This window comes from Benincasa hispida, chromosome 8, assembly GCF_009727055.1.
Source record: "Benincasa hispida cultivar B227 chromosome 8, ASM972705v1, whole genome shotgun sequence".
NCBI lineage: Eukaryota > Viridiplantae > Streptophyta > Magnoliopsida > Cucurbitales > Cucurbitaceae > Benincasa > Benincasa hispida.
In genome coordinates, this window is record NC_052356.1 from 54,068,978 (window position 1) to 54,082,460 (window position 13,483).

General features: G+C 33.5%; 1 non-coding gene across 1 annotated transcript; it reads left to right on the forward strand.

Moving 5' to 3' along the window:
• Nucleotides 1–11,604: 11,604 nt before the first annotated feature.
• Nucleotides 11,605–11,711, forward strand: LOC120084274. Its single transcript, XR_005483639.1, has one exon. It is a non-coding gene; the product is annotated as a small nucleolar RNA R71 (small nucleolar RNA).
• Nucleotides 11,712–13,483: the final 1,772 nt, after the last annotated feature.

Genomic DNA, 13,483 nt, shown 5'->3' on the forward strand with positions numbered 1-13,483 from the left:
TTGTATTTTAGTGTTTATATTCTATTTTGTGCTATAGATCATTTTGACTATTTACTCAAACTTGATCCACCTTATGTGTCTCAACATAAAATTCAAGTACTCATCCAATAGTCAAGGGACTTTTAGGTTTATTGGATTTCTATTAAGCAAAACATCTATTCAATAATACCATATTCAATTTCCAGAATAAGTTCTATTGTTTACATACCACGAGTTTTAGGACATAAAACCCAACAAACTCTCACTTGGACTGAAACTCCAGTGGTAACTTATATATTAGCAGGCGCAACATAGGAATCTCATGGTCCAAACTAATGGAAGAGACCGCAGGATATGTTGACACATTTTCTTCATCCACTTACTATGAACTACTTCCCCCGTTCACCTTGATATTGACGCATACATCCGCTTTCCGTATTCAAGTCACTTCCAGGGTGACACGAAACGTCATATGAATCTCACGGTGTGAACTATCTGGAGACGTGGTAGTTGAAATCGTACACTAGATTTCTATTCGAACAACTTCCCCTTATTCACCAGAGTCTAAATTTAAGCTAAAAAATACTTTCCGTAGGGAGGTCACTTCTAGGGTGACACGAAGTACTGCTTAAATCTAGACTGTGAACTCTTAGGAACGCGAGAGCTAAGAATAACATATCGTGTATATTATTAATCTCCCACTGAATTTTTCTAATAACTCTATCATATAGAAGTTATTTAATACCATTGAAATGTTCTAATTTTTTAGTATATTTATACTTAGGTTCTTATCAGCTAATAAAAATAACCCTAAGTCTATGTGGTTTATCTAAATATAACACTTATAAATGGACTTAAACCTACGATGTCTAGGTGATAAACTCTTTTATTACCTCACATCGCTCACGAATACTCATAAAACTTGTTTCCAACACTCAATTATTTGACCATAATCCCCAGGCAGGAGGTGTTCCATAGATCGTCAACTTAAATACCCCCAGCCTTCGACAGGATTATATCCCGGTTGAGTTTGTAACCCTAGTTTTACAAGTTTAACGACCTATTTTAACTATTAAAACAAGTGGTTAACCTACATAGGCATGCAACTTTTTTTCGTTATGGATTTTAAATGTCTAACCCAATTTTATAACAACTTATAAAACTTTAGACATGCTAAACATCCACAACATACATGCATTCAATATTTAATATAACACTTATATTAAATATAAGAAACCCGAACATGCATACTATATTATAACAAATTATAACATACTTTCAATGCATGTTGCATACTTCCTATGGTGGGATTTTAAATCTAAATGGCATACTATATGCACATACAAGATTTATTTAATTATAACATACATCCAATGCATAAATAATTAAATGTGGACCGATATGGTTTTAGTTTTAGCAAAGACAAGCAAACAAAAGTCTAACTATTATAAAAACAGCTTCAACACCGCTCGAACCGCTCCAAACTGCTGAACCGGACCCGAACCATCTAAATCGAACCAGCCAAAAACCATTTAAAGCTGAACCGGACCAGACCTTAAGAGAACCAGTCAAACCAACTGCTTTTGCTCTTGCTCTTGCTCAAAATCTCGCTAAGGCTGATCGTTTAGCATTGACGACCATCGTCATGCGTTTTGCCTGATCGTTTAGTGTTTGCATGATCGTTTAGCAACTATTGTATATCGCTTAACAAAGCACGATCGTGTAGTATTTGCCTTCTATCGCATAGTGTCATCATCTAGTGTCGAAGGACTCTACACGATCGCTTAGTGTCCAACACTATCATGCAACTCCATCGTTTAGCACGAACAATTTACTGCACGATCTCTTAGTGCCGCGTCTTAATCGTTTAGCGCGTGCACAAGGTAAGCGATCACTTAGTGCTACCGCATAGCTCTTGACGCATTGCCCAACTACCGCGCATAGGTAAACGATCGCTTAATGCTATCGCTTAGAATTTCAACGCATTGCTTAGCTGTTGCATAGAGGTAAATGATCGTGCTATCGCATAGCAACTTACTGCATCGCTTAGCTCCCACCAAAAGCTACACGATCGTGCAGTGCTATTGTGTAGCAATACAACACATCGCTTAGCTCCAGCAGGTACACGGGTTTCTAGCGCACAACACCTAAACGATCAACGCCCGAAGCTACATGATCGTTTAGCTTTTCTTCACATCGTCTAATGCATGAAGCTAAATGACGATATGAACAGAGGCTGAACGTCTGGAATCTGCAACTTGGTCTCTTCGCTTGTTTCTTCGAATTACAGCTTAATTTCAACTCTAATGACTCCAATAAATTACAGACTCTTGGGAAGACATATAAGCTCATCAAACAAGAGCCTTACAAATTTAAACGAGAAATTAAAGAGAAATTAAAGGCCAAAACTCAAAAAACCATATCAGTACAGCAGTTTCATATTTTCATATAATACACCCACCAAACCAAAATTAAACTGAACTGAATGCTTATATGATTCTCTGATACCAATTGTTGGATTGATAGCAGCACGCAGCAGAAGTGACAAGGATCGATAAGCACTCTAATTGATTAATTTTGGCAGAAAAGAAAACATGCTGAAATAGAATTTAGTGGGTTTCAAGAACATACCTTTGAAGAACCGTTGAAATATTTATTTTTAGTTGCAAATTCCTCCAAATCTCTGTGCAGACCACCACAAGATCTTCTGTAATATTCTCTTAGTGCTCTAAGTTGAGTTGTGGGACTCAAAATAAGCTGGAATCAAATTGAATTTGGAGAAAGCTCACTGTAGTAACCCAAATGAAGAACATCTTCTTCTACCCGATTTTTTCAGAAAAATTCAATCGATAGCCTTACTTCAACTTCACTCCAATTTCTTCACTATATTTTAGAATATCATGCAAAGAGATTTGTTGCATAGGATGCAACTCATGCTTAGAGTAATTGAAGGTTGAAGATAATGGGTTCTTTGTGAGCAACTTGAAGATGAGGATGAAAAATCCAATTTTTCATTTTTGTGCTTTTCTATTTCTAAAATCTAAAATTTATTTTAAAATAATATTTATTTAATAATAAAAAATTTATTATTTTTTACAAATTAATTCATAAATAATTTTCTAATAAAAATTAATAAATAATTATTAATAATTTAAATAATTCATAATAATTTAATATCCAATATAAATTAGTTTTTACACAAATCATATTCATATATTTAAATCATATTTAAATGTATATTATTATCCAATTCCGTTAGATCCTAATTTAAACGTTTTCAAATTAACTTATCACGCTACTCTATAACTAATCCATTTTCGAGCTAGTAGGGCGGACCTCGTGGACCTACAGATCATGGGCTCCAACGATCCGAGATTAATCAGCTAAACTCATTAGACCAATCTAACCACCATTCGTTAACTAATGGGTCATTCCACTAAAGCCCATAGTTGAACTCCCCTCACTGTAGATATATTATGTCCACTCGATATAACCATGATTAGTAAGTCAACCCTTCACAGGGTGTTCGTAATAACGGCTGGGTCAAATATTTGTTTTACCCCCGAAATTACCTCTTGTTCCTTAAGTCTCTACTGATCCTCTAATGAACAATTTTTTTGTGATCCAATTAATAAAACTGAGTCCCTCTCTGGCCAATGAGAAGGTGAGGTCCCTTGTTCAAGACCCAGAATCAGAACTTAAGGGGACAACCTCTCTATTATCCCTAAAAGTGGGTAGGAGTGAATTCCATCTTGCATCCTATGTCCACAGCTGAAATGGGAGGTTTATTGAGCCGGTGCTGTTGAGCCAACTCTCACCTATGCAAATCTAAAGATAATTCCAAATAAATAGGAGTTCATAGTTAGCTCAGGATTAAGGTCAAGTTACCTAGGTCATCGCTTTGAAATAATCAGTCTTAAACAGTGATCAACATTATAAAGTAAGAGTGATTGATTTTGTGGTCCGATCTTGTACAAACCCTTTTACACAAGGACACTCCCACTTCTCATGTCCCAACATGAACGGATTAGTATCACTTCGTTTGTAGCACTTTACAACTACTTGTAACAACTACAGAGTAGGCCGTATCCTATAGTGTTACCAGAATAAGGTACCCAACCTTATTCATATACTATAGATCATTTTGACTATTTACTCAAACCTGATCTACCTTTATGTCTCCACATAAAGTTCAAGTACTCATCTAATAGTCAAGGGACTTTCAGGTTTATTGGATTTCTATTAAGAAAAACATCTATTCAATAACACCTTATTGAATTTCCAGAATAAGTTCTATTGTTTACATACCATGAGTTTTAAGACATAAAACCCAACAATTTATCTAATCCACACAAAGCTAGATCTCAAACAGCTTATCTATTCACACGTTGAGGAACTGCTATATCATGGCAATCAATGAAATAGACCATAATTATCACTTCCTCAAATCATGCTAAAATTCTTGCAATTCACGAAGCTAGTCGAGAATGTATATGGCTAAGATTAATGACTCAATGCATTCCTGGAACATGTGTCTTATCTTTTAATAAAATTCTTCCAATAGAACATGTATCTATTTCTATGCGTACTTTTTTTTTTAAAGAAAAAAAGACAAGCAACTCATCTAATCTTTCTCAATCTAAAACTAGGTAACCTTATTTAAAAAGCTCACCACTCGAGTCCAAAACTAAAAGGAAAAGAAAAAAATAACGGACCAAACCCTAGACTAGAATCATCTAATCTCCATCTTTACATTTGAGTCCCCATAAAGTCCACCAAAATATAAAGCATTTGGGTATCTTCAACAATTGAATGAAGAAGTTCTTCGTTTATCTTCATACTTCTCCCTCTAATCTTCTTCTTCTTTCTTCTTTACAATATGAGTCACTTTTCTATTGCATTTTAGTAACTAGTACTTCAACATCTTAGATGTTGCCTTTTTTTGTATTGTATTTCAGTGTTTGTATTCTATTTTGTACTATTGTTATTAACTTGTTTGCTAAAGTTATCTATATCCTAGATTTTTTTTAAAGAAAAAGAAAATGTATCTTCAACATATCAGTATCTTCATTTTTTAGAAATATATATATTAAAAATATATATAAAAAAATGACACATCCTTAGACGTATCCGTATCTTAGTTTTTTAGAAAATAACGAATCTTCGTATCCGATCGTATCTATATTGTGTTGCCGTATCTGTGTCTGTACTTCATAGTGTATATATATATATGGACATCTAAGGGGAAGTATTATAAATATGTTATATTGGGTTTAATTAGATGTCCAATCCATGCGTCGCTCTACCCATGTGTCTCATACCTACACATTATTGGTGTCCATAATGAGGTATCTCCTACTTGCCATTTTAGCTATAAATAGAGATATTTGATGGAGCTTGAGAGAACGCACATACATTAGTGATCAATCCAAAAGATTGGAAAAATGGGAGAAATTCCTCTTTTGTTATTTTATTTATTATTATATTATATTTTCTCCATATCCATATTTTCGTTTTGTCGTTCAATTTTACCACAAGCATTTTATTATTGTTTTTTATTTACGATTTTCCGTGTCCAGGTCTAACTAAGAAAAACATAGCCGTATCATAACGTGTATACAAAACCAGAACATGTAGTTTAATAAATTAATTAAATTAATTTATTAGTTCAACTAAAAAATAACTTTTTTTCTGATAAGTATGGATCACAAGATTTGAACCTTTATCTTCAGTCAGTACATTTTGTATAATTTATATTGTGATCGATTTAAAGAAAAAAAAATAATATTGTGCAAGAGATGTTTGAATTGACATGATCTCTTGAGAACGAACCATTTGACTTCGCTATTTAAAATATTTCTTAATATTTTAACTTATAAATCATCTTCTAATTTCTTTTTTAAAGTATATAATAATTCAACATGTAAATTTATATATATCTGAGTTTTTTTAAATATATATGTATCATAGTCAATTAAGATCAATAGAAAAATGTTTCTTGAATTCATTGACTCCATATTGTGTTCACTTTGCATCCGGAAAATTTAATATGAAAGTAGATAAAAAAAGAACTCATATCTATAATCTCCAAGTTATGTAAGGAGAATATTTATATGTTATTTTTGATTTTATATTTTTCATAAATTCTCATATTACACTCTATCGAGTGATTGTAACTTTTCTAATGTATGTGTCTTTTTGATCGAATAAGTACAATTGATGTTGACCAAATACGACACATACTATATGTTTCAATTGGATGCATCTATCTGGGATGGAGGTGATTATACACTCTTTCAACGAAAATTGATATACACTCTGTCTAGGATGGATATATGGTAAAAAAAAAAAAAAAAAAAACGGAAACAGATATTAATGTGAAAAAATTCTAATAAATATTAATGGGAAAACTAGTTGAGAGAAAAAAAAAAAACTACATTTTGATTATTAATCGCTCAATTTGAAGAGGCATGCCAGAATATCTATATATATATATATATAATATATATATAATATATATTTCAATAATTAAGCAAAGTACATGTCTATGTGTCTCTTATGCCAATGGACAACTTTTCGAGTTGATGCTACTCTTTCATAGGTGTGATTTCTCTATTAAAAAAATTGGTCTAATACACATGAAAATAATCAAATTCCAAAATGTAAATTTATTTTATTAGAGAATTGAAGTTCTTCCAAAAAGAATGGAAACTAAAGATTTTTCGTTCATCAAAAGGGAAACTTGAACCATGACAAATGAGGAGGCTTGAAATTCGAAACTCCTTTAAGTCGATGAAGAGGTACTCCACCCTATCTTTTTTCCTTTATTTTTTTTAGTAAAGAATGTATTTCTTTTTTTTTTTTTTTTTTTAAATTTCTCCAAATTGGAGATATGGTTGGTTTCAAATTTAGGAAAATATTATGTATAATGTATAATTTGTTAAATATTTAAAATGTGAATTCCATTATTAATTTTCAATGGTTTGTTTTCTTATATCTATAATTTGGATACTATTTTGACAAGTTAAAAAATTATAATTAGAATCAAATGAAAATAAACATTGCCCTTCAAAATCTTTGTATGAAGAAAGCAATAAAAATCAGGCTAATGCGATTAAACAAATTTAAAAAAAAAAAAAAAGTAATAAAAGTTCGTTAAACAAAATTAAAATATTTGGAGAATGACATTTAACAAACTAATTTGTTTTTAATCTAAAATTAACTAAAGAAAAAAACACTACTGTATAGCCAACTTAAATAGCTATTATTCACGTCTTATGGATAGTTTCTTTCATTTTTGTTTGACGTCTTCAATCATTTTGAATTTACATTGGTGTTGTTGAACAATGTAGATAATCAGATGAAACTGTAAAAACAATTTTTTAAAAGAACATAAAAACATATTATTTTTCAGATTATTTAAAAGAACTAAAAAATATTTTTTAAAAAAAGAAAATGCAAGGAAATAATTTATTTTGTTTTTTCAAAAAAAAAAAAAAAAGAAAGAAAAAAAAAAAGAAGAATGAAAATCATAACTATGTGTAACAAATGATTTGTTTGTATATAAAAAGACTATTCATTTTTGTAGATTTCAAAATAAATAAAAGAAAAATCATTATTTTCTTTATAAAAAACTAAGACTTTTGGAAAAACACAACTACTGTGTAAAAAGTATTTTTATATTGGTCGGGAAAATTTCATCCCCTAAATTCATATTAAATAATTTAAACCATTTCCACTAAATATGTAGTAGCAGTAGTAATGAGTCGAACACAGGAAACTTTTGAGCCCGAAGCAACAAGGGGAGGGGGTTTTGAAGTTGATTAGTTGCAAGAGAAATTAAATTGCATAAAATTAAAGCAAGCAATGTTGAGACGAAAAATGCAAAGAAGCCTAACTTGAGTTATTACGGAGTTTCTCTATTCACTGTACTTGATCGTCAATTTCTCATTACTTGAATTAAATGTTTGGCAACAAGAGCGTAACTCAACTGACATAGTGCTCGTACTATCATCCTCGAAGTCTTGCTCATACCTAACCGAACTAATTGGAAAAAGCAATTAGTTTGTCCTAATCAACTAACTAGTCCAAATTAAATTGATGAAAAACATGCAAATCCAAATTAAAAAACCATGGTTAAATATTCATTTGATTCAATCCTATATTCATTAGAACAATACAATTCACAAGCTAACCTAACCTATCACTTCTTAGTGGTCAACATAAGATTATATGTCATGTATCATGATGGACATCCAGGAATTGTTCAGGCACACGAACAGACAAAAAAAATGGAAAAAAGAGAGAAATCATGTGGAGTTCGACTGAAATTTGAGACCTCTCTTTTATTTACAAAATCGTGATAGTGTCGTGGCACTAGGGTGCAACGCTGCAATGCAAGCGCTAGCGCAGTGAACATTCTGGTCATTTTGGCCTTCTCTTTCGCAGTTGATGCAATTAAGCTCCATTTTGGCATGTTTTAGCTCTACTACATCACTAATGCCCATTCTACATCTTAAGTGCTTGAAACCTATAAATTCATCAAATAAACATATAAAATCCAAAAACAATCTCGAATTAAGCAAAGCAAGATAGCACATTTTCAGTGCTATCAAACAACCCAACTTAATTCTTGATCGTCATCGAGCATGGTAGAATAAAACATACAGTCATGCAATAATATGCTTACTCACATGCATGGTTCGTTACTCAAATCTTAATAGTCTCCTAGGACTTAGTTTGCACTCAATAATGAAATCAATTCATAATCAGTCATTGAAGCACAATTTAAAATTGATTCTAAACTCATTCATGGAAGAATGAGTTTAAAGCACTTCTAACTAAGTCCTAGCAACTCATAATGGTTTTAAATAGCTCTCAATTTGTTTTCTCCTACATTGGCTCATGCACTAACCGTCAAGTGTAAAAAAAATCTGAGCAGTAATATGTCAACTGAGGTGTCTGAAGTTAATCTCTAGGGCACTAAATTTACATTTATTTTACCTAGGGGTATTAGCTTTTACGCATCAGGGAACTATACTCACACTTTTCTCGCAAGTGTCGTAACTAATCATAATAAAGGTAGCTTTTTCTATCCCTAGTCATGTATGACATTACAAGTTAATTTTTTTTTCATGATATTATCTTTTCAGTGCAACATTTCATTTTCATATTTTAAAGTAGGCATATAGATTGTTTTTCTCTCTCAGTATTATATTATAGCTAGAGACGTCCAATTTTCCCATGAGGACGGGGATTCCCCGACTAGGTGGGGAATGGAGGAGGAAGTGGGGGCAAAACATTTCCTGTGAGCTAAACAGGACGAGGATGGGGAATGTATTCCACATCTCCATCCCCGCCCTGTTCCCCGTCCTGCCCTGGTTAGTCTCTATTTATTTATTTAGTATAATTAGTTAATGTTATGTTATTATTAATATTGTTATATAAATATTACATTTAAATTTCAAGTTGAATTGTTTATTGGTCAAGATAATAAATATGTTTAAATTTATTATTCAAATTTATATTATATATGTGAATAATTTGATTTATATTTATTTCGTTCTACTAAAAAAGTTGATTGGTTTTTTTAGGCCGAAATTTAAGTAATTTATCTTTAAATTCAGATTTTTTATGTAAAACTAATCATAATAAACAATTTAGTGATAGAGTTAATTGCTTATTTAAAATTTACCCACATTAATGATTTTAATTAATTGGTTTTTTCAAAAAAAAAAAAAACTAACTAACGGAAAAAAAAAATAAGGAATCTCTACGAATTCCCCATGAAGAATCCTTGCCCCGATCCCCGTGGAAAATTTAATATGGATGGGGAATGCAATGGAAAGTGGGGATGGGGACAGAGAATGGCATCCCCGACTCCACCCCGCTCCGTGGACATCTCTAATTACAACCGATCATACAAGACACTATCTAATAAATGGAGCTCTTCGGAGTGACAACAAAAATACAAGCCATATAAATACAATTTTAAGAATGCAAGATCTAATGTAGACAGAAAAAGAACTTAAACGTGCATAAAAAGTAAGAATTTTTTTTGAAAAGGACTAAAAATCATGATTAATCATCTAAAACATCATTTTACACAAGAAAAATCACAAGGGAGTATGTCATCAACTTATCATCATAACAAACTGCACAACATGAATGAGTATGCATATAAAGCACACAAACAAAATAGCGTAAACTATAACAACTGTGTCAGCATCTTCCACCCTCAACTTAGGAGGTTTGCCACTATTTTGAACAAGAACAGAACTATAAAATGCAGGATGAGCAGTATAGGGAATATTAGAAACAAAAAAAAAAAAAATCAAACTTTTCTTCATGTCTTAGAGTTAATGACCCTTTATCTACATCAATTATAGCCCTAGAAGTCTTTAAGAAGGGTCGACCTAACAACACAGATAATTCAAAAGAAGGGGAGTCAACATTCATATTAATAACATAAAAATCAGAAGGAAAAGTTAGGCCTTTGACTTTAACAAGCATATCTTTAACCAATCCTACTGACCTAACCAAAGAATGGTTAGCTACCTGCACCAAAATATCAGCAGGTGCAGGATGTGTAACTCTTTTAAATAGAAGTAGGCATAATGTTTATAGTAGACCCTAGATCTAACATAGCATGCTCAAATTTTCTAGTGTCTATTTGACATGGCATAGAAAATGTAGATGGGTCCTCCTTCTTAACAGTTAAATTACTTGTGATACTACCTCATGTTCGACCTCTTTTTCTCTCTTTTCCTATGACGAGGCTTCAACTAAAACCTTCTTTCCCCTTGTAGTAGGGCTCTTATCTCTAGAAGACTAGATAGATTTCATCTCCGCCTTATGTGATCATCCCTGAACATTAGTCAACCTACTAGGAAAAGGAGCACGGGGGATATTAGCTTTTAAATTAAGAAGTGGATCAAATCTTACCTCACGTCTTATTGATGGGCTAACAATCTTCTCCTCAGTATCCTCTTCACTCACCACCTTAACTGGCTCAGAAGTAAGCATCAGGGAGTTTTCAATGCAACAAATAGTAGAAGTGGCATTAACGTTTTGTACCTCAGACACTACCTAGGAAAGGAGCTTCCCATATTGAGCATCTAACCTATTGATCGTGTTGGCCAGTTAGAAAAGTTGATTGGCCATGTTCTGCATGTGAGAGAGGTTGTCTTTTGGCTCTGCATAAGCTGTGAAGTGGTATCTGCTAAGCTCTTCACCACATCCTCGAAAGGCATTCTTGAGCTACTTTGTCCCTGATTTCCTTGATTTCCCCAACGGTTTTAAGTGTACATCTGTCCACTTTGCTGATTGGAAGCATAGCTCACCTTAGATATAGGCTCCTAGGGTTGTGCCTTGGTAGAAAACCTGTTTCACAAGAGCAAACAATTCAACAAGTTCAACTCTATGTTCATTTACCTCTTGTAAAGATGTTGGAGGGTAGGAGGCTCCTATTCCAAAGTGTTGGACACTTGCTGCCATGTTAAAGATGAGTGCTTTTGTCTTTAAAGGGGTCTTATTAACTAGTGCACCTCTTACAGCTGCATCAACATTACCTCTATCACGAGGGACGATCCCTCTATAGAAGTACTGTATTAGAAGCACTCAAAGATTTGATGATGTGGAAAACTACCACAGTGGCATTTGCAACACTCCCAATACTCATGTATGGTCTCCCCTCCATTCTGGGTGATGCCATATATCTCTTTTCTTATGCTTGCAGCTCTAGAGGTGGTAAAGAATTTCCCCAAGAACTGCTTCTTCATTTCAGCTCATGTGGCCATTAATCCAGCTAGAAGGTAGTAAAATCAATACGTGGCGTGGTCCTTGTGGGAGAACGGGAAACACTCAGATTCATCATCTCCTTCGCCACACCATGCCGTCTCATGCCATCGCACATGATATAAAACTCATTTAAGTGCTTGTATGGGTCCTCTCCTACCAAGCCACAGAAAACAAGTAGTAAGTGAATCAATCAAGACTTAAGCTTAATGTTACCTGTAGGCTTGGGATATGTGACGCAAATAGTGAAAGAAATATGACATGAGGATTTCTATGGGCAGTGGAAGGATTGTTCCAAATTCCATTTGATATTGAATACTAATAATTACACTCAATAAATGGAAACTAATAGGTCAAGCACAATACGAAATTACAACATGGTTTAATATAATCAAGGGATAAAGTATCATACCCTTGAAAACTCATTCCTCAAACTCTCGCGATCACAAATGCTTGTTCGGTCTCGAAGAATAGAACGATCAACAGCAACGACTATACGAACAACGCGAACACACAATGAACGACCTCCAAAACCTCGAACGCAGTCGAGTTGAGTGAGGACACCACCACGATGATTACCTTGGTATTCTCGGTGTGAGAATTCAGGAGTGTGGGCTCTGTATGGACTTGGTTAGAGGACGAGACTGGAGGAATAAAAATCGTATAGACAATTGAGTAAGTGGGAGATGAGAAGTGTCTATCGTATAGACGAATGCTCAATCGTGTAGAAGAAGGCAACCTATCGTATAGACGATGCCCTGCGATCATTTAGCTACGACCAGCTAAGTGAACTATCGTATAGTAACACTTCATAATCATTTAGTCTCTCTATCAGCTATCGTTTAGTGAAACAATTTCACTTGACAGCATCTTCGTGAGTTTCTTTCCAAAAGTAGCAATTATTCTAAAATTAGGAAAACATTTTTTCTTTTATCTCACAGTTACCATAGAACTACCAATAACCTCCCACTCAATAATCTTCCACTCAATTAGGAAAACAATTTCACTTAATGTAAATCATATTTACATTAATCCTCCACTTGATGTATCTCATACATCACACCAATTATATCATACATAATCGAATTTCCTCTTGTCAATTTGAACATTTTAAATCAACCTCAATAACTGATTCTCAACTTGAATCTATTGAGCTACCAAGGGGACCTTATGGACCTGTAGCTTGAAGCACCAATAGTACGTGAATAACTGACTAAACTCTTTAGTCACGGGATCCACTATCCGTTAACTGCTAGGCACTTTACTAAAGATTGATAGTTGCACTCTCCTAACTACAGATATATTTTTGTGTCTATATCAACCAATCAATAGTATGATAACCCTTCACATATCACTTGTAAGTACAGCTGGGCCAATTTATCGTTATGCCCTTGTAGTTACATCTAACTCCTTAAGTACTACTGATCTCTCTAATGAACATAAGTCATAGTCCTACTATGACCGAGTCCTCTTTTCCAAAGAGAAGTTGTAGCCATTATGTTCAAGACCCGGAACCAGCCCTTAAGGGAGCAATCTATCTACTTACCCTTGCTTCGGGAAGGAGCGAATTATATCTTGTGTAACTGAGTTCCCAACTCCCAAATTAGACAAATCCCCAAAAAGGTAGGTTGGTTGAGTTGACAATCTGGCCATTCTCACCCATACTAATCAAAGGATCACCCTCAAAGGCAGAAGTTCCCAAAACATT